Raw genomic sequence first — 20,994 nt, 5'->3', positions numbered from 1 at the left:
GTGGTTCATTCATTCAACTCATTTCAAGTCAAAAGACTTTCACTTTAGAATGACTCATGTTTATAAGTTCTTGTGTCAAAAGTAGAATTAACTTGGCATTAACAGAATTTACATGTTTACATTAGGTTAATGAGAAAAGTGTATGATTTTATACAGTGTATGTCTGGAATGACACTTCTGCAAAATACAAGTAAGAACATGAAACTGGAGATCTATGCAGAAAAAAATGCAACTGTAGTTTGTGAAGTCTTACAGAGGAACTAATGCACACACCTTCTGAATATCAGCAACACAAGCAAAAGTGCAGAAAAGAAAGAAACATTTGGAAAAATCAGTCATTTGCCTCTGTGCAGTCTGATGAAGTATGTCCTAAGCAGGTTTTTGTAGCAGACTGAAATAAAGTAAAAGCGATTTCTGACAGGAAGTTCGCTTCGGAATTTTTGGAAAATAATCTGCAGAACTGTGAAGTATCCACAACAGGTTTTGTAGTTAATGTGCTTAAACTTGCCAAAGCCAACTAGTCAAATGTCCAGAATGTGTAGATTTAGTTCAGGTAAAGCACTGAAGTCATGCTCATATGGGCTGATCAGCAGTTTTCAAAATGCTTTACGATGACAAACTCATAGCTTGTAACATCCAATCACATTCATGCAGGTCTATAGCATGGATGTTATAACTGTTCACTGCTGATCACACTCATGGCAACACTTCACTGCCACAGCTCCCTCCACCGCAATGACCTCCTCCTAATGTGAAGTTTTATATTGTTGATATAATGAAGATTTATGCTCATATACAGTATGTGTTTAAGGGGAATCAGCTCTTTTAGCAGAATCCTCATCACTGCTTGGATTCATTGAGAACCTCCTCAAACAGCAGAACCTTTTTCTGACAAATTTACAGCACCTGAATAACCATTTGCTATAAATGCTATAAAACCTGGGTTTTAGCTCCACTCCACTGTCTTCTTCTAGAATACATTTTAAGGTCATTTTGTTAGTTTATAAAGCTCTCAATGGTCTGGGAACGGCTCACATTGGTGGTTCTCTATTGTTTGTAATCCTTCACAAGCCCTTAGATTTTCTCCTGCCAGGCTTTTAGATACTGTTTTATGTACAAGAAAACAAACAGTGCAGTTTTTTTTTAACTATGCTTCAAAACTAGGCTGCCAGACACTATAAGAAATGGGGCTCTGTGAACATTTTTAAATGAAAGCTGAAAACCTATTTATTTAATTTGGCCTTTGATTAATTCTCTAATATTGAACTATTCTACTGTTTTTTCATTTACACATTTCATTATCCACTGTCTTTCTATTGTCTAATTTCAATGTCCATCTCTTCGGCCTTATTTTATTGAACTGTTTCATTATTTATTGTAAAGCTCTTTGAGCTACATCAACATCAAGTCTTTGACTACTTAAAGCAACATGATCAGTTCTTTGATATAAGTGTCTCTGACTGAGGTGTGGACTGTTAGTGTCCAGCTGTGTTCCTGAGCTTGTGGTGCTCTGCTGGCCTGACCCAGGTCCCTGGTTTACATCGCACTGGGGACCTATGTTGCATCTCTCTCTCTCCTCGTTTCTTATCATCTCTCTCCTGTTTGCTGCAGCAACAGTAACCCACCACACACTTCATGTTCATCCTGCTTGTCATCTCTCATCTGCTTCCTTGAGCCACTTGAGTTCTACACGTAGCGACAGGTGACCCACAGGTGTTACAGCAGCGGCTCCGGTTTCACCCCTGAGCGGCTCTGTAACCTGCCTGTTTTACTGTTTACACTTATGATACCAGATTACATCGTCCTCCTGCACGAACAAGTTGGGTAATATGATTGACAGGTTGCTGAGACTCCGCCCTGCCTGGTGCTTATTGGTACTTCTGGTCCAAATGTGTGCACCAATAAGATCTGCCACTACGGCTGCTGACAGATTTAGTGGTGTGTTTTTGGAGGATGCTCTCAGTAGCTATTCTAAGAAGAAACTATGACCACATGTGAGGCTTTTCTCCAGATAGTGTTGATGGGGCTGACTTTCTTTTCAAACACAAACTCAATTTGACTTTGTAATTAAGGTTTCTTTTGTTTATTATAGGTGGAGTTTGAGCCAGCACAGTGCAGGTAATTACATTTTCTCCCTTCTGCGTCTCCATTCTCTACATCCGGCTGTTTATCTTTAAATGTGTGTGTGTGTTTGTGTGTGTGTGTGTGTGTGTGTGTGTGTAGATATGAGGGTCAGACCCTGACCTCAAATCCCTCATCTTCTTCTGTTGTTGCTATCTGTTGTTGCTATGATTCATCCAGTCATGCAGGTGAACACAGCTCTTCAAAGGAACACTGCGCGCGCACACACACACACACAAACACACACACACACACACACACACACACACACACACACACATACACACGAACACACCCACATACATATACATAAGAAAACTGGTTTACTTAGAACTGTGTGTGTGTGTGTGTGTGTCTGTGGTTTGTGAGTGGGACTGCGAACTGTGAGTCATGTTCCTCTTTTCATTCATGATCGTACGAGGCAGCGACACTGTGACGTCGAGAGCAGAAAGGAGAGGAGATTAAAACAGAGGAGAGGACAGGAGAAAGAGGCACAGGCTGATGAAGTATTTATTCCCACTGCTCTCTCCCCATGTGTTGCATGCTGGGTAAAAACATAGCCGTGAGTACTCTGAGATAACGTAGCTTGTTCTGTCTGCTGGTGTCTGTTATTTGAAGATCAAACAGTCGTGTCTGCTGTTGGTGTGTCCGTCGCTCCCTCTCAGGCTGATGTGACTGGGTGTGAGGGGAGCAGGGCTTTGAGGTCAAAGTGCACTCGTTTTGGAGGATTCATCCTCAAAGATCAGTTTGCTGAAGCAGGAGTCTTGTGCGTGTGTGTATAAATGACCTCAGACTGGACTCATTGCCTTTGAATCGTCTTCACTGCTTAAAGATGCAGCATTTCGCTTTTTGATTGACGTATTCTTCTCATTCAGAACATTGTTCTCATTACTTCTGTGTAATGCTAGAAGCTGCTATGTGGAGGAAGTTGCCATGTAAAGCACTTTTTTTCCTCGGCTGACAGCAGCCACAGAGGTTAAGATTAATATATTTCATCTGCAGAGGGTGAAGGTAAAAAAATCCAAGTATTGTTATCATTGTAATTGAGTTTCTGCTGTACATGGTAAATTGATAAGTTGCATAATTATCACAAGTGAAAGAACATGAGTTTTGTAAACATTTTACTTTTGCAGAGGCATAGTAGGTCTCTAGCGCCCCCCTGTACTGTAAGCTGTGATTACACTGCCTGCCCATTTATGATGAAACAAACCTTCATTAGCATTTTATTCAAGCAGTGTGACCCTTCATTTAACTATGTGACTACACTACATGTGTCGATATGCAGTAAGAGTCTTTTGATACCTTTTGCATACAGTATGAAGCAGCTCTATGTGGGACCAGAATACGCTCGATGCAAGGCCTCGAACCGCTACTAAAGGTTTATTTGCTGGGAAAGAAAAACCCACCATCATATAGAGTGGCGGACAGAAGTAGACAGTTATGAAGTACTGTACTTCAAAATATTTCTTGAGTATCTGTACTTTACCTGATCATTATTAATTCGGAAACTTGCGATTTTTACTCCACTACACAGAGGCAAATTTTGTACACTAAGACAAATATTGTGTTGCATCTTTGACACCGCTGCATTTCCATGAAGTTCTCGTTATATTTAATTTTATTTAATTTTATTTTGAAAATCTGATAGACCATAAGCTGTGTTCATCACAGCAGAAAAACCAATCACAGTCAACTCCTCCACTGTTAGTCATGTTTGAACCTGTCAGTGCCCTAATGAGGCCTCGTTAGATGAAGATTCTTCATCAGAGACCATGACCTGATCTGAGGTCTGTGTTTGAAGGTTTAGAAATAAATGTATTATCTATTATCTATTGTTGATTCAGTTGTGTTCTTATGGTCATGTCTTCAGTCTTTGTATCTGTAGTCACTTTATTCTCCAGGTTCTACAGTCAGTCAGTCAGTCAGTCAGTCAATCAGTCAGGAGTTTGTTTCAATAGGTTCTAAAATGTGGAACAACACAATAACATGTTGACATTAAAAACTATGTGTTTTTGAATACTTCAGTATTTTTTTAAATGAAGTACTCCAGTACTTTAACTCAAGTTGGAGTAGGAGGAGCTGTACTGTGGCTCCAGTGATGGAGCTGTGGACTTCATCCAGATACCACTCTCTCAGAAAGTGATGCAGCAGGTGTTTGAAGGATGAAAACTGCTCGAGAAAGAAATTCAAACCCTGCATTGTCACATCTTCATACCTGGCCAATCACTGCACAATGTGATTGTAAGATTGTTGGTTTTGCAGATTTACATCAAGCACTTACACCATAAGACTGAGAAACACTGGGTTTGGATTTGCAGGTCTGAACCAATGGGGTGGGAGAAGTCTGAGCAGCAGTGAGATAGTGTGGAAACAGTGTCATTTAGTCCTAGTGTCTAGTAGTTTAGCACCTGACAGTGGGAGTAACTTTATAAGCACTTAGACAAAACCAACGAGTGTTCATCTGTTGTGGTATGATTCAAGCTGGTGGTTGTGCTGTGTGTCAGTGTGGCAACTGGCAACTGCATGGGAAGTAGTAATGTGGTGATTTGGAGCAACACACACACACACACACACACACACACACACACACACACACCCACACACAAAAAAAAACACACACACATGCATTCATTCACCAGCAGTCCTCCCAGACAGAGCTGTGTTCACTTCAGTGAAGACACTCCTCTGATGTCATTATGAAAAGGACACACCATGTGCAGATGAGACAGTGAGGACAGACATAGAGAGGGACTGTGTGTCAGCTGACCAGATATCAAACTATGGTGTTTAATGGAAACATCTCTGTCTCTAAATCTTCCCTCTAGTCTGAAATTACACATTGGGCCAAGAAAATCCCCTCACTGGGGGACTTTTATCTGCTACATACAAATATTACTCACTAGGCTTTCATTTACGACAGTCAGATTGTGAAGATATTTAAAGGAAAGCTCAAAACTAAAAATAGCTGCATTACTGGAACCAGTATGTAATTTCTTACCCTTTCTTACTGGTTGTAATATTTGTTTTTGTATTCCTATGTTGCCTTTCAGATTTTTTATTACTTCTGTGGAGTTTTATAGTAGAAGATTATTTGTCAGCAGTACAGTACAGTATATCTGTGACAGGATGTCTGAGCAGGGATGAGCAGCCACCAAGACTTAATGTCATTGGCTGAGAGACTAACAAACCTTCTTATTAAAATTCAGATGCTAATTATGACAAAATTTGACAAAATGTTGTCTAATAGGATAAAATGAAGAAGAGATAACATTTTATATCTAAACGGTCAAAGGTCAACTTCACTGTGACATCATAGTGTTCCATAAGTCAGGAAGAGATGGGAGATTATGAATCATTAGTTTCATCATGAATTCACTGCTGACTTAAAGACAGACTGATTCAATTTTGGTGGTCAAAGGTCAAGGTCGTGGTGACCTCACAAAGGTGACCTCCCATTCTTGGCCTCGTGAAGGCAATATCTTAGTAAAGCCATCAAGGAACATCTAGAAATTTGAAATTAATGTCCACTTGGACTCAAGGGTGAACTGATTAGATTTTGGGTGTCAAAGGTCAAAGGTCAAGGTCAGTGTGACCTCACAAAACACTTAGCCAATACTCAAGCCTTCACACAGCAATTATGGCAAACAGGGATGTAATCTGAAACAAGTCTGAGTGGCGGAGGCAGACAACCTAGTTTAGTTTATTGTCTCTGGAAATCATGTGAAAGGTCCCTGGGACACGTCCTTTTGGCTGCTGTAAGCTATTTGTCTTCTCTTGTACAATATGTCTTTCTCATCCTCAACCCATCAGTGTTTTGTGTGCCTGTTGTGTTCAGAGTGATTACAGGAAATCTCCGTAACATACTATCACCTGCAGCTTGACTGGTTGGTGGAAACCAAAAGGCAGTAATTCTACTTCAATCAAATGTGACTGTGGCCGACAGGCTCAACTTGGCCATTATATAAAACCTCTGTTGACCATTGCTCGCAGGTCAGTGTCAGTAGAGCAACATCAAAGCTGGAAGTTTCTAGATAGATTAGATTTCAGTTGGCAAAACCTGTATTCATATTTCTAAAAGAGCATGGGGGTCTAATGTATGAATTTCCCTCCATGTCTAACGATGTGGGGGAGAGAGGTGGTGGTAAATGATGGTAAGACCGTAGAGATGCTGTAACTGTCATTTCACTATTCTTTTAAGATGTATCACCATGACAACACATATCAGAGATGAAATCAAGTATTGAAACCTGAACTACTTGTGGAAAACGTATGTTTGACTTCAGGACTAAATCTGGGGTTTTCCCCTTCACTTCAGCACAGCCAGCATCTGGAGGCCATTAGAGGAACCTTCACATGGGCTTCAACACTCAGCTGAAGGGTCTGCTACTTAGACACCTCATAAGAAATGGTAAAAGCTTAGAAATGCATCCTGGGAAATGAAGAAAATCCACTATGGAGATTGGTGACCCAGGTTTAGAGAAATTGGTTATATGAAGGGAGGAAGTAATGGCAAAAAGACATTTCAACATCATAATGTGTGTGTGTGTGTGTGTGTGTGTGTGTGTAACCCCACTGACAGCACACACACCAACAGTGTGTGCCTGTAAATGCTACATAATGAGGACATCCTGGTCCTGACTTTCTGACAGGCCTTCAAAGAGCTGCTTGAGAGTTAAGACTTGGTTTTAGGGTCAGGCATGGTTACGGTTAGAGTGAGGGGCCAGGGAAGGCATTATGTGAGTGTCCTCACAGAGATAGAAGTAGTGTTTGTGTACAGGGCAGTCAGAGGTTCAGGCTGTTGCCAGGATTGACTTTGTTTGGCAGCTTCAGAGCTGCTGTCAGATTCCACTCAGGAACACGATGTACGGTGCTCTGGATGTACCAAAACCAGCACCTTGAAATTAAACCACACACACACACACACACACACACAGCTGAGATGGCTGGCAGAAAAGGTGCTTTGTCATAGTGCTGCAGTTACATCATTAACAAAACTGTGGTGCCATTGGCAATGATTGACGTTCACTTCCCACCAGTGAGATGATGCTGACTTTCTCCTCATGTTAACACTGCAGTTGATAATAGTGCTTAAGAGTCATCTGAGCCAGGGTAGTTCCTCAGCCAGTCAGGTGATCTCTCTCTCTCTCTCTCTCTTTCTCTCTTGGTTGTGGTCCTTGTCTTTCAAACCCAGTGAATAAATGTCTCTGGATCCAAGGGCAACAGGAACAACAGCACCACTGTGTTGCCCTCTGCGGACCTGTGTGCACCCTGCTTCTGTCATTCACACTCTGTGTGGGGAACCAGCAGCCTGTGGTGGGAAGAGACTTTACACTGCCCTCATCTATCAACACCACCCAGAAGGATTTATAATGATTAGATGAGGAGAAAGTGAATTTTTTTTTAGATGTTAAAACTGACAGTCTGTATACCTCCATGTGGATTACAAAATGTCACCAGTGACTTACTCACACTGTATATACAAGCATGACATGTTATATATTGGTTAAAGGGAAAATTTACCCTAAACCTGAATTTGAGGTTTTTCATGACAACGATCTCATCTTAAGCATAACAAAGTAGTTTTAGTTTAAACTTAACCAGACCTTGAAGGAACCCTGTGAATGTGATATATTCAGTGTTTCTGCCTGCTGCCCCATCTCTCCCTTCTAAGCTACTTTAAGCTAACACTTGCCGCTAGTCCTGTTCATATAACAAAGCACCACAGATATGAGCGTGTCCCAGTCCTGGGGCCACATTCTTCAGATGCTGCATTCATAAACTGATTGTGTCACAGCAGCACCACTAGACTGTCACGTTTCTTAGGCTCCTTCAAATGTGGCTGAGAAATACGACCTTCTTTTCCTTGGCAGCGAAGGATCCAACAGGTGGATCCTTTATGGCCCAACATATCCCAAGATTCATTGCGCGCTGGTAATGAAAATAATACGACAGCAAGAGAGCCTTGAATGTTAGTACTGGGTTTTCAGCTCAGAACAGTTAAATTGTGGTGGGTTTATTCATAGTATTTTCTGTAACTAATGACCTGCAGAATCTGCTTCCTGTTTACACCAGCTCGCACATGCCCAGTGTATGCGAACGGTCATGTACATATATGTTTTCAGGTGTGTTAGTTTGGACAGAGATGGTTTCTGAAACCGAGCTCAAACACTCGTCTGGACATTGTTGTCAGATGAAAAACAGTGTGCAGTGTGGACGTAGCCTGAAGATGCTGTGGATGCAGTCTGCTTTCTCCACAACCGGATGAGTGGCACCAAACATGCAGCTCCACACATGAGGTCGTCCTTCTGCTAGCACAGCTCATTCAGTTTTCAGTGTAGATAAATGTGTTAAATGATCAAACTCCTACATGACAAATGTTCTTCTGTACATTGTGTGTTGTACACACTACTAACGGTTTTGTGATATGATGTGGAATTCTTCACTTTTTTGCCTGTTAATCAATCAATCAATCAAAGTACTTTAATGATCCCAAACTGGGAAATTGTTGCGTTGCAGCAGCAGCATAACAACATAAGTGCAACGCCACCATCGGGCTGATTGGGTGATATGTTTTGTGAAGCATTTACACATCATTTCTAGTCATGGTGCCAAGTTTCATGTCTCTAGCTTGTTCCAGCTCATGACAAACTCGTCACTCAGTCAGTTCTTCATTAGTACTTGTCCTGTTCCTAAAGAAGCTTTGTACCAAGTTTTATGATGATTCAGCAAATGGAAATTTGCATTTTTGGGCTTGGATTACAGCGCCAGCACGTGGCTGATCTGTGGCTGAACCTGCTCTCAGGTTTCTTGCACATCATTTCCAGTTCTAACACTTCTTTGCTCAACAGAAGGAAGCAGCTTAATAGCTCAAAATTAAAGCTGCGGACAGCAACAAGTGGGTCAGCTGTGTTTTGTCTTAAGTCTTTGCATGCAGTGAAAAATAAGACATGTCTTATTGGAGTATTTGATCAAAGCTCGACGCCAACGTCACCTTTAAATCAGTTTTGGACCCGACCCAGTCTCACAGGTTAATACGAGATTGGTGACTGAGCTGATCGAGCTGCTGCTGGTCACTTCAGGCCACAGCATAGTGACAGGTGCAGATGTTGCAGACAAAAGCACTCCACACGAGTTCAGTAAATTACCTCCACTTGTGTTTCCTCCTGCTCAGGCCAACAGACACACACACTCACTCCTCTCCAAACACACCTTCATTACTTATACAGTGAGATCATTTTCACAGTAGGAGCAGACTAGCATCTTACTCTGAAGGACTAAGAACTGGTTTCAGTTGGATAAAGAAACACATAAGGTATAAAGTAGATAACATTTTTTCCTGTGGGACTGGCTGCTGATCACAGAGGGCAGTGAAGACACGGAGCTCCTTATGTAAAAATGTGGTCTCTGTCTTTACAGGTGTCACTGGAACTTAATGTATGCTGCAGACGCCTATGTGCTCCAAATTATCAAACAGGACTGGGATGGCACACTACTGGGACAAAGGTCTGAACCTCTCTATCTCTTTGTTTGTGTGTGTGTGTGCACGTGCGCACACATGTGGTTAATACCTCTTTATGCTTTTGTCCTCTGGACCAAATTGTTTACCTGGCTGTGGAACGAGAAGAATGTGTGTGTGGGCGAATAGTGTGATCCTACCTGTTGTGAAAGGCTGTGTGTGTGTGTGTGTGTGTGTGTGTGTGTGCGCTTGTGGGTTTCTCTGGCCCATGGTGCCACTCCCTCTCTCTGTGAACTTTGCCTCCTAACCACAGTGCTTTTGTAGCTCCATCTGGGTGTGTAGATGTGTGTGTTTTGACAGTGATGTGTACTGGCAGCCACACAAGCAGGATGGGAGGAGTAAAAGGTCGAGAAAAGATGGAGGGAGATGAGTAAATGGAGGAAATGAAGCCGGTCGTGTTGTATTTGACGACTTGTTTGAGTAGGTGTGTTTTTTTTTCTTTATATCTGAAAAGATAAAGGTAGAGAAAAAGGAAATACTGTGTCACAGTGTCCGAAGCCTTTGCCTGTCCCCTGTAGATCATTTATTCTGCTGCGTCATGCTGCCATGTTAGCGTGTAGCTACCATATTTATGGGGTGAACAAACATTAGGCAAAGTCTTTTTTCACAATAAAATGTTTGTTGCTCACGTAAAAGCTGGACTGTCATGGTAACTTGGTTTTGTCCATTTCCATAAAACTTACCAGCATCTAACTTCATTTTCTCAACATTCTCGCTCCCGCTTCGTTATGAGATTTAACTAATCACACACTCGACGGCCTCGCTTTTAGCACAGACACGTCTGAACCAGTGGACTCTGAAGGCAAAGCTGAAGAACTCAACTATAAATATTTACCATTAACTGACAGTGACACAGTGAAGCTGCAGGATCCTGTATTTTCCTGTGTTGTGTCTCAAACTTCTTTAACTCACTGCACAGAGCTACTTGATTAACAGAAAGGACAAGAAATGAATACAAAAGAGAGTGCACAGAATGAAAAGGCTTGGCTATTATGTTCCATATACTGTAAATATGTAGACTATTGTTGTTATTTTCTAATGCGCTGGTAAAGTTTCCACATGTATCTGCACATGTGTCTAAAACTGCCATATCAAAACTGATCTCGGAACTGTGGAAGCTGAGTAAAGCTACTTTCAGACAGAACACAGCAACAGCACCGCCAACAACAACCCATTATTTCCACTGGCTTGTGTCGCGCCACAATGGTTTGCACTTTGGTCGGCGCAGCGCACAGCTGAGTAAGCTTGCGCAAATCAGCTAGATTGAACTTTGACCGATGTGCACTGTGACAAACACGTGCGCAGCCAATAGAAACGAGGCATCCAGCCAGGCACGGAAAGTAAACGGACGGTGGACCTGAAACTGGTCACTGTGGAAACAGAACTCCTTCACAAGTCTAAATTCCTCAAGCTGCTCTCTGTACCTGAGGACACCCACAGACTCTTCTCACCGCTCCACTGCCTCTTTTTACCAGGGCTAGTGCTCTGTCCTCCACGACTCCCCTGAACAGTGCGCTGAACATGGCAGCAAGGGCAGTGCAAATGGTGTTCTGTCTGACAGCCGCGTAGAGGGCAGCTGTAGCTAGTCACCTGTGAAAGATCCCAGGATTATCCACAATGTGCAAACCTCTAAAAAATGGCCACGCCCATAAAAATGACAAATGAAAGATAAGATGGCTGGCCAGTGAAGCGGCCTGCTGTGGCAAAAGGGCAGTAAATTACAAGATGAATACAAACAGGTGATGTCAGTTCTTTCACAGGACAGAACGATGTGAGGAGAAATATCGCTTCAACTTTGATGTCGCTCTATTTTTAGTTTTACATTTACATTTACATTTAGTCATTTAGCAGACGCTTTTTTCAAAAGTGACTTACAGAAAGGGGAACAATCAAGGTTACATTTAATTTAACTGGTTAAACACTGCTAGCTCTACTTGTCCTGAGTACGCCACTAATCTGAAGCCACTGACATTCAATCGTCTACCTGTTATTACACACGTCTGAACTAACCACAGACCCTGGACTGTCCCGTTGTCATCGCAGGCATGTGAACTAACCACAGACCCTGGACTGTCCCGTTGTCATCGCAGGCATGTGAACTAACCACAGACCCTGGACTGTCCCGTTGTCATCGCAGGCATGTGAACTAACCACAGACCCTGGACTGTCCCGTTGTCATCGCAGGCATGTGAACTAACCACAGACCCTGGACTGTCCCGTTGTCATCGCAGGCATGTGAACTAACCACAGATACTCAACTCAACTGCCCTGCTGTTATTCCAAATGTGTCCTTAGCAAAGACACTTGACAGCCTGGAGCCCTGCTGTTATTAAAGACACGTCTGAACCTCTGGATCTATCTACAGACACTTGACTTTCTCGCTTTACAGACATATGAACCAACCACAGATGCTGGACTATTTAGCTGTTATTATAGCCCTGTCTGAACCGACCACAGATGCTCGAACTTCTTGGGGTTATTTCAGACATGTCCGAACCGCCCCTGACTCATTCAGGTCTCTTGTGTGGAGCTGGTGACGTTCAGCCTGTGAGTAACTGACTAACAGGAAATGTTTTTTTCTTAAAGGCAGCTAGAGTCATAAATATTGAACAAACAATGATATGTCCTGTGCATCCTTGAGGCATGATATGATACTGATGAAAAAGGGACACAAGTTAAAAATGTCAGTGGGATTTTGAAGAGAGAAAAGGTTCCTGCACACACAGAGTTTTGGTAATTTTATTGAATTTCCATGTTTAGGTCCTTTGAAGTTCTTGCATTCAGGGAAGGGGGAATTATGCACAAGATTGTTTTTACATAATAGAACAGCTATAAATAACTGTGGCTTGGACTGGGAGAAGTCAGGAGTGTGATTTACAGTAGCTTGCTCTGGTATTGTAACATCATAAAATGATAATGTAGACCTTTTTGGTCAGATCTGTTTTTTCTTTCTGAAGAGATCTGCCAATAGAATCATCCCCATAGATCTTTACTCGGCTGCTTCAGGCTACCATTACCATCATAATGACCAACAGTAGAGACTAGTCCACTGTTTCAGTGGAGCAAATAAATTGACCTTGGCTAATCAGATGGAGATGCTAGTGCAGCAATAAGGACACATCCCTCACTGGCTTCCCATCAGGTACACTACTCCCAGTGTTTACTGAAAGCAGCAAATCAGACACAAAGACAAACAAGCAAAAACATGCACATAAGGCAGTATTTGGTCTGTTGTATGTATGGTCTTGGATTTTAGTACATTTTAGTACATTTTGCAATGATTTATAAGTTTAAAATAATTACTAGTTAGCAAAGTAATATTGGCTCTTTAATTACAGTAATTAGGAAGACAATTTAGCTGGCTAGTAATAACTAACCAGCAAAAACAATCCAAATACAGCCAATTTAATACTGGGTGTTAAGCTAATTGATGCATAAATTCAGTGAAAGGGGAATTATACACAAGATTATTGTTACATAATGGAACAGCTATAAATAACAGTGGCTTGGATTTGCAGAAGTCATGAGAATTACTTAAAGTATCTTGGTGTGGTATTGTAACATGATGATGATGTAGAAAATGTTAAGTTCAATTTCAATCCCTGTAAGGGAAAATATAAAGGCTATAACAGAAGGGTAATAATAACATCATTTAGATGTAAATTTTATCATTTGCAATGAATGTTTTTTACATTTTCTGATGTGAGAAAGGGATGAAAGCAGAAAGCAAAATATTGTGAAAGGCAGTTTGGGATTGTGGGTAAATGATGAAACAGTGCAGTGCAGAATTAGGTGAAAGTTCATGAGCAGGGGGAAGGTAGGGCATAGGACATATATATATATATATATATGTGTGTGTGTTTATATATATATATATATATATGTGTGTGTGTGTGTGTGTGTGTGTGTGTGTGTGTGTGTGTGTGTGTGTGTGTGTGTGTGTATATATATATATATATATATATATATATATATATATACTGTATATGTATATGTATGTGATGTATGATGAACAAATTGTGTGGTCTGTGTGTGTGTGTTCTGTGTGTGTGTTCTGTGTGTGTGTGTGTGTTCTGTGTGTGTGTGTGTGTGTGTGTGTGTATACATGCAGACAAATTACCCTTTCCCACCACCGAAACTGAAGGCACCTCTCTGAATTCCTGATCACTAAGTCACTTTCTATTGAGCACCAGCACACACACACACACACACACACACACACACACACACTCACACACACAGCCACAGTGTGTGAGAGTAAACCACAGTAATGCATTTTAGGTTTTGTGTGTATTTTGATGCAGAGGCACACACACACCACACAACTTACTGAAGGCTCCCTTTCTTCTTTAAATTCAAGCCCAGATAGATACAGTAGATGGGAGGAGGAGGAGTGGGGGGTTCTGCTTGTGTCTTGCCTGTTGAGTCAGAGCTGGTATGATGACACTTTTATTGGTGTTGCGGTGTTGCGCACTGAGCTAGCGCTTGTGTTGTGGATTCAGAGATACTCTGCGCTGAAGGGAAGAGGACAGACTGAGCCTTGAGTGTGAGTCTTTCTCCACAGACACAGTAGGCAACTTCCAGCTTTTTCTCTTGTAAGTGTGTGTCGGGAGTGTGTTTGACTTATTGACTCTGTCTTTAATTTGAATTTTTTTTACAGCTTGTGTCATGTGAGGAATTCAAATTGGCTTTATTTGCATCTATGTAAGCACTGTCACAAGAACAGGTGTGTGACACATACTAAAAGGTGCCTGTGGTGAGGGGTTTATAAGTTGTAAATAATGACTTGATTAGTTGTTAATCAATGATTATTATAGACATTAATAACAACAACCTTTGTCTCTCTCTGACTGGTGTTTGTTGACACCTGTGCTCTTTATATTTGCTCTTGAATTCATCATTCCTAACCCACCATAGTCGTGAGTCCTCAGAGTGAACAGCAGTGGACTGAGCACACAGCCCTGGGGGCCCCCAGTGCTCAGTGTGATGGTGTTGGAGGTGCTGCTCCCAATCCAGACTCACTGAGGTCTCCCAGTCAGGAAGTCCAGGATCCAGCTGCAGGGGAGGTGTTCAGGCCCTGCTGGCTCAGCTGTCTAGTTAGCTGCTGAGGAATGATTGTGTTGAATGCTGATCTGAAGTATATGAACAGCATTTGGACGTATGTGTCCTTCTTGTCCAGGTGGCTGAGTGCCTTGTGCAGGTTGGTGGCTATGGCGTCGTCTGTTGACCTGTTCTGGTGATACGCAAACTGAAAGGGGTCCAGTGTGGGGGTCAGCAGGGTCTTAATTTGCCTCATGAAGAGCTTCTCAAAGCACTTGATAATAGTGAGTGTGAGTGCAACGGGACGATAGTTGTTGAGGCAGTACACTGAAGACTTCTTTGGCATGGGAACATTGGTGGTGGCCTTGAACCACTTTGCAACAATGGCGTTGCTCAGGGAAATGTTAAAGATGCCAGTGAGGACATCTGCCAGCTGATCTGTACATCCTCTGAACGCTCTACCAGGGATATTGTCTGGTCCGGCAGCCTTCCATGGGTTCACTCTTCTGTGGGTTCACTCTGCCATATGCGCCTTGTGTTGCCGCTCTCCTGGACGTGGCTGTGGATTATCTGGGCATGTGCATGCCTTGCTGCTGTGATGGCCCCAGACAGTTTGGCCCTCGCTACTCTTAGGGCCGCCCTGTGGCCTGCTCTGAAGGCAGCGTCTCGTGTCCTCAGTAGCGCACGCACCTCTGCAGTAATCCACGGCTTCTGGTTGGGGCGTGTGACGGTGGTCTTGGAGACAGTGACGTCATCAATGCACTTGTGTTCCAGAGAGGCAGCTGCACTGCCACTTCTCTCCTAAGAGATGGCAGCGTGAACGTATACTGTGGCCACCAGTCTGAATTCTTTCCACTTTGCTTCTGGGATTATGTTTTTCTGTCAGTTTGGACAGTGGGCAACTAGAAATAGCCTCCACCAGCACTGCTATGGAAAAAAGCTAGTTTAAGTTACGAATCAGAGCTGTGGATTCCAACAACTGGTCATTGAATTTGTGATGAAAACATGATGCTGTAACAGAATTTAAGAATCTAAAAGTGAAGTTATTCAACCTGCAGACAGTACCATCAGTTTTCTCAACGCTGTCATCTTCAGCTTCTGTTTACTGTTAGAGGTGCAGATAACAGGGCTTTAAGGATGTATAAGGATCCTTGTGACAGGAAACGCCTATAAAAGTTCTTCCTGTCTGCGAGCTGCATAGCTATCAGTTAGCAAATCAATACTTATTATTGAAGAGTCGTATTTATGACATCAGCTTCTGTCCCATAACTGTCTGTTGACCATTTCTGTTGATGCTCCAACAGAAAGGTTCAGTAAAAGTGAATGGAGCCAAACAGCTAATAACAGACAATAGCCTCAGACCTTCCAGACAGTTTGTTACAGGACGAGTCATCTGAGTGATTCCACTGAAATTAATTGATTTTGCCCCAAAATGATCATCTGTTTTAAATGCTCCCTAGTCTGTGCTCACACACACACACACATACACACACACACACACACACACACACTGTTGACTCAGCACTTTAGCGCCCCAGGTTTTGCTGGTGTTGGAATCCGACCAGTGTTCGTGAATGGCTGTGAGGTCTGGGCATGGCAGTGATGTGCCTTTGTTCAACACTGCAACGGCATCACATTCATAAAAGCTTTATTTCTGCACACACACACACACACACACACACACACACACGTTACATTTACATCTTTAGGTGACTCTATTGTGTTGTAGCTCACCTGTGTGTGTGTGTGTGTGTGTAAATAGAAGCCTCATTCTGTCAAAACGTGAATCTCTGCTGGGGGTAAACTAGACTTCGGCCTCATTAGTGAGGAACCTGCTCATCACTCAGTTCACACGTGTTCTGTTTCTCCCTCTCTTTTACACACGCACACACAATTACACACACTTGTAAAGCTCCCCACCCAGGTGTGTGTGTGTGTGTGTGTGTGTGTGTGTGTGTGTCAGTGTGACCATGGAACACGCTCTCTAATTGGAGGGCGAGCTTGTGCTCTCACCTCCTCTGAGCAGCTGTATTTTTGTTTACTGCTGTGACCCAGATAACTGTGTTCCACCTGTCAGACAGAGACAGACGACTGGAGGTGGTTAAAGGGACAGGTCACCCCAAAGATGAACTGAAACTAAGCTTTCCCAGGAGTGTGATGTGGTTTCAGTGCTCTCCTGTTGTATACCCACAGAGAGGAGATACAGACCAGACTCTAGTTGCAGTTCTGGGATTATATCCACCAAACAAAGCACTTCGTATATTTGTAAAATAGAATTTAGAGACTAATCTTGGTTGTACGTGGAAGTAAACAAGCTGCCATTACTGCACTGGCATCTCAATTGTAAACCTGCCCAATGACGCTGTAGTTTACACAAAGAACTTTATTTTTTCACTTTTATATAGTTTTTACCAAAATATAAGATCCATGTAAACAACAGTTGTTCATAATCCAAACAGACACTTCCTGCCTTACGCTTCCTGGCAGCATAAGAAGTGAATTTATAATTTCAAATGTTTCATTTTATATTTATTAATTAATGGATATATTTAATCTACACACAATGTAAGAAATCATGGGACTTTGTTACATTGCTACTTTGTTGTTTAATAATCATGAGCTTACAAACTACACAGCACTTGGACGAAAGTGGTGCAATAACATCAATTTCTCTCCCAAAGCTTATCATAAACAATTTCATACCAGTGTGTTTGAGATTAAATTACATTCAACTGCATGACTGTGTTTGACTGTGTTACCACAGTAACAGCTGAATCAGGAGAAGGACAATAGTTTTTAATGTGTTAAGATAATTGTCATGTCAGTAAAGTTTTATTTTGCTCAGTGTAGCGTTGATCAAACCCCAGGACAGATCTGCACATGGACAGTCATATGATGTGGGCATATTCTCATATGCATATCAGAAAACCTGATGGTTGTGTGGACATGTGGACCTGGGTGGCGACCTGGGTGCATGTGGATGCAGAACCCATGAACAGCCTGTGTCAGGGACTGTGTCAGGGACTGTGTCAGGGACTGGTACATCTCTCTTTAAATGTCTGGTTAATAGAGAGTAAACACAGAGGTGTGAGCAGGTTATTATTTGAATACAGAAGAAGCCAAGAGAAAAAAACCTACACAGTAATTTGTATATGAATATAAATGTACATACACTGAATCTGAAGGGTCATTCCTTACCAGTGTAAACAAGTGTAGTGCCCTTGACCTTTGACCTCGGTGTGGGAGGAAATGTGTCTTTATTATTGTGACCCTTAGCAGCAGGCTCCTCTGTGTGAAGACAAGTGTGACTGTGAGGGATACCCGGCAGGGAGTGCATGTGTACTGTGTCCGCTTTTCCACAATGCCCTGTGTGTCCAGAGAGAGGATGGGGAGGGTGGGGGTGGAGGGCAGGAAGTGCAGCCACTTGGACAGAACCGCTCTTTGGCTCTGGCAGCACCATGGAGACGGGGGCTTGTTTTATAGAGTCCCTCGGCCATTCGCTTCATGTGTTGGTGGCTAACGGCGCACAGTTCAGAGGAACTGTTGGTTTCTGTTGTTTTCTTAGTGATGGTCGATGATTCGTGTGTGGTCCTGCTGTGTATAATAACACCACCAGAGTGGTTGGTTTAAACTCATTAGCTGGTATTCCACTGTCTTCTGTCATTCTTCTGGCTTCGCTGGGATCCTGTCCAGCTGCAGGAAAATGAAGCACTTGGCATCACGCACAAATCCAGGTACCTTTACCTTTACAAAAGTGTTTGTGCACACAGGAATCAAGGAAATGCTGACAGAGAAACAGAAAGAGGAAAAGTAGAGCATGGAGGAAAACACGCACATGCAGTTTCACCTACATTAATCACACACGTGCAGCAGAGCAGATCCATCACTGCTTCTCCCTCTTTACTCACATTTTTTGGCTTGTTTGAGGGAGACACACCCACTCTGTTTCATAGGACAGGACACACACACACACACACACACATACATCGAGGGGAGTGTGTAACTCTGTCACTGTCAAGAACTATCACTGGAAGTAGCTGCTCAAGTAGAGGATGGTATAAGATGTTCTGAAGAAACAACAGGGGGGGAAAATGAAGTTGTTCTGACGAACCAGACAGTCTGAAGGAATGGAAGGTATCTGTTCACAAATGTTTCTCATGAGGGAAAACTGGGAGAAGGCAGGAGGAGAGGACAAAAACCCACTCACCTACACACACCACAGCACAGGAGATGGTGAGTGAAATAGATATAGCAGTAACTCTTATTTTATGGCTGTATAAAATGCAGATCTAATGCTGGTAAAGTCTGGCTTTTGGCTTGTTTACAGGAGTGTGAGTGTGCGTGTGAGTGTGAGTGTATGTGTGTGTGTGTGTGTGTGTGTGTGTGCTTCATGCATGCTCTCTTTTCCTGAAATTCGACCCAGGTGATTCAAACTTCTTCTACAGTCGGGAAAATGCACCAATTTTTCCAGCTTTCCCATCAGATCCCAGTGGAGACAGGGAGAGCATCAGGGTCTCCATGGAGATACTGGCAGGTATCAAACACAGATGGAGACAGAAGCAAGGATGCTACCGTGATGCTACGTAATGATTATTACCAAAACTCTGTGAAATCCAGGAGTCCTTGACACAGCTATTGAGTTTAACCCCCCCCACATGGAGAGCAACAAGGACTCCCATAAGAGCGTGGGAGGTGGTCTGTGTAACGTTATCCAGCTAGCTAACAGAAGCATGAACAGAAACATTTCCTCCTAAATTTTCTTTGCCTCTTCTTTGTTAATTGTTATTCAGACCCTTCAATTATTTTGAATCAATTCATCTGTGAACAAGTTTGACAAAGTGGGAAAACTACATGGCTAAACAGCGCTGTCACTGTCTCAGATGATATCTCACGTCCCGATGCTGTATCAAGAACCTAGAACACTGACCCCTGCTGGTCTTTTCATCTAATGACAGCAGGACTATATCCTTACTATTTGAATAAAACAACCACACTTCATAAAACTATTTGAGTATCATTTGTATATTAACAATCCAACATAAGTATAAGCTGCAGTCACTACAATGGACACCAAGCTAAGTTGTTAATGAAGCTCATAAAACTATCCCCAGGCTGCACAGACCAAGAACTGAATGGAAATTCACCAGTACCCTATTTTATTCAATTCAACCCAACTCTCTCTTTACATCAACATTTTGTGATTCGCTGCATCATCAGCCTGTTTCCTCAGGCTTGTTAAAAGCACGGTTATGTTCACTCTGCTGTCCACAGTGATCTTGTACCTTTAAAATTAAACAAAGGTCCACAGTTATCACCTTAAGGACCATTTCTGTATCTTACAGGGTACTTTTCTGACATATGCACCTTTAGGTACAGAGGTAATACCCCTATTCCTCTGTGTGAATGTGCAGTCACAAAAAAGGCATTCTAGTCTATTCTATTCAGTACCTGCCTGGGTCTGTTTACCTGCCTGCGTGTTTTCCCACATGAAGTCACGTCAGTGGAAGGTAAGCGGATCGCCGGGCTCTGATCCATCCTTTCTGCCAGAAACAATTACCCCACCATGTCTCAATAATGCTCCGCTGTCACCAGACAAACGCCAGGTAGACAGCACAGAGAGAGAGAGAGAGAGAGAGAGAGACAGGTTGTATGACAGGCAGAGGCTGTGTGTGTGTAGAAGTCAAGAGGTGAAAATCTGGGGGTATTGACGAGAAGCCAAATGCTGGTAGGGAGTGAAACAAGCAGCAGTCACACAGTGTTCACATGGACTGTAACAGTCACAGCTGTACAGCAGACACCAATCCACTTTCCTGGTGACACATCCGAGCTGTCAGACTGGGTGACACAAGTAATAGATTATGATGTTAGACGACAACCTTTTATACTCAGGAAAGTTTGATACTTAGTATTAACATCATGACAGCCAGGTTTCTGCACCCCTCAGTGCAGGAGAGATGAGGAGGCAGTTTTTATGTTGATATTGAGATAGATTGAGAGTGAGTGGTTTGGATGATTCAGTGTTAGAGAGGTGCAGTTGAATGTGACATCCCTTCATCCGTTTGAATGCATCTGAAAGACAAGCCGAGGTCAGCGCAGAGACCGTGGGCTCATCTGGTGGGAGTGACAGGCACACTTGTGTATCATCTGTGTGGCAGTGATTTGAGAAGCCATGCTTGTGATAACCAGACCCAAGGAGGTGGTGTATATTTCAAAGAGAGGGGGGCCTCAGCGCAGAGGCTTGGGGCAGCCCTGCTGAGAGCTGATGGGATGTGCATGTTTGTGCTTGCTGTGACAAAGCAAAAGAATGATCAGTGAGA

General features: G+C 42.7%; 1 long non-coding RNA gene across 2 annotated transcripts in view; it reads left to right on the top strand.

Annotated features, from left to right (window-relative positions):
- LOC139635144 (uncharacterized) overlaps positions 1-20,994 on the top strand; it is a 59,485-nt gene that overhangs the window by 26,322 nt on the left and 12,169 nt on the right. Inside the window, exons 2-3 of one of the 2 annotated variants that reach the window (XR_011694130.1) lie at positions 2,093-2,118; positions 9,538-9,624. This is a non-coding gene — a long non-coding RNA (uncharacterized lncRNA). The remainder of the gene's footprint in view (positions 1-2,092; positions 2,119-9,537; positions 9,625-20,994) is intronic. The other variant, XR_011694129.1, reaches the window with a different exon arrangement.

Source organism: Trachinotus anak, unplaced genomic scaffold (assembly GCF_046630095.1).
Source record: "Trachinotus anak isolate AG129_WGS33_773 ecotype Australia unplaced genomic scaffold, CSIRO_AGI_Tana_v1 ptg000018l, whole genome shotgun sequence".
Taxonomy (NCBI): Eukaryota; Metazoa; Chordata; class Actinopteri; order Carangiformes; family Carangidae; genus Trachinotus; species Trachinotus anak.
The sequence above is the reverse complement of the archived record's forward strand: the minus strand, read 5'-3'. Positions and strand labels throughout refer to the sequence as shown.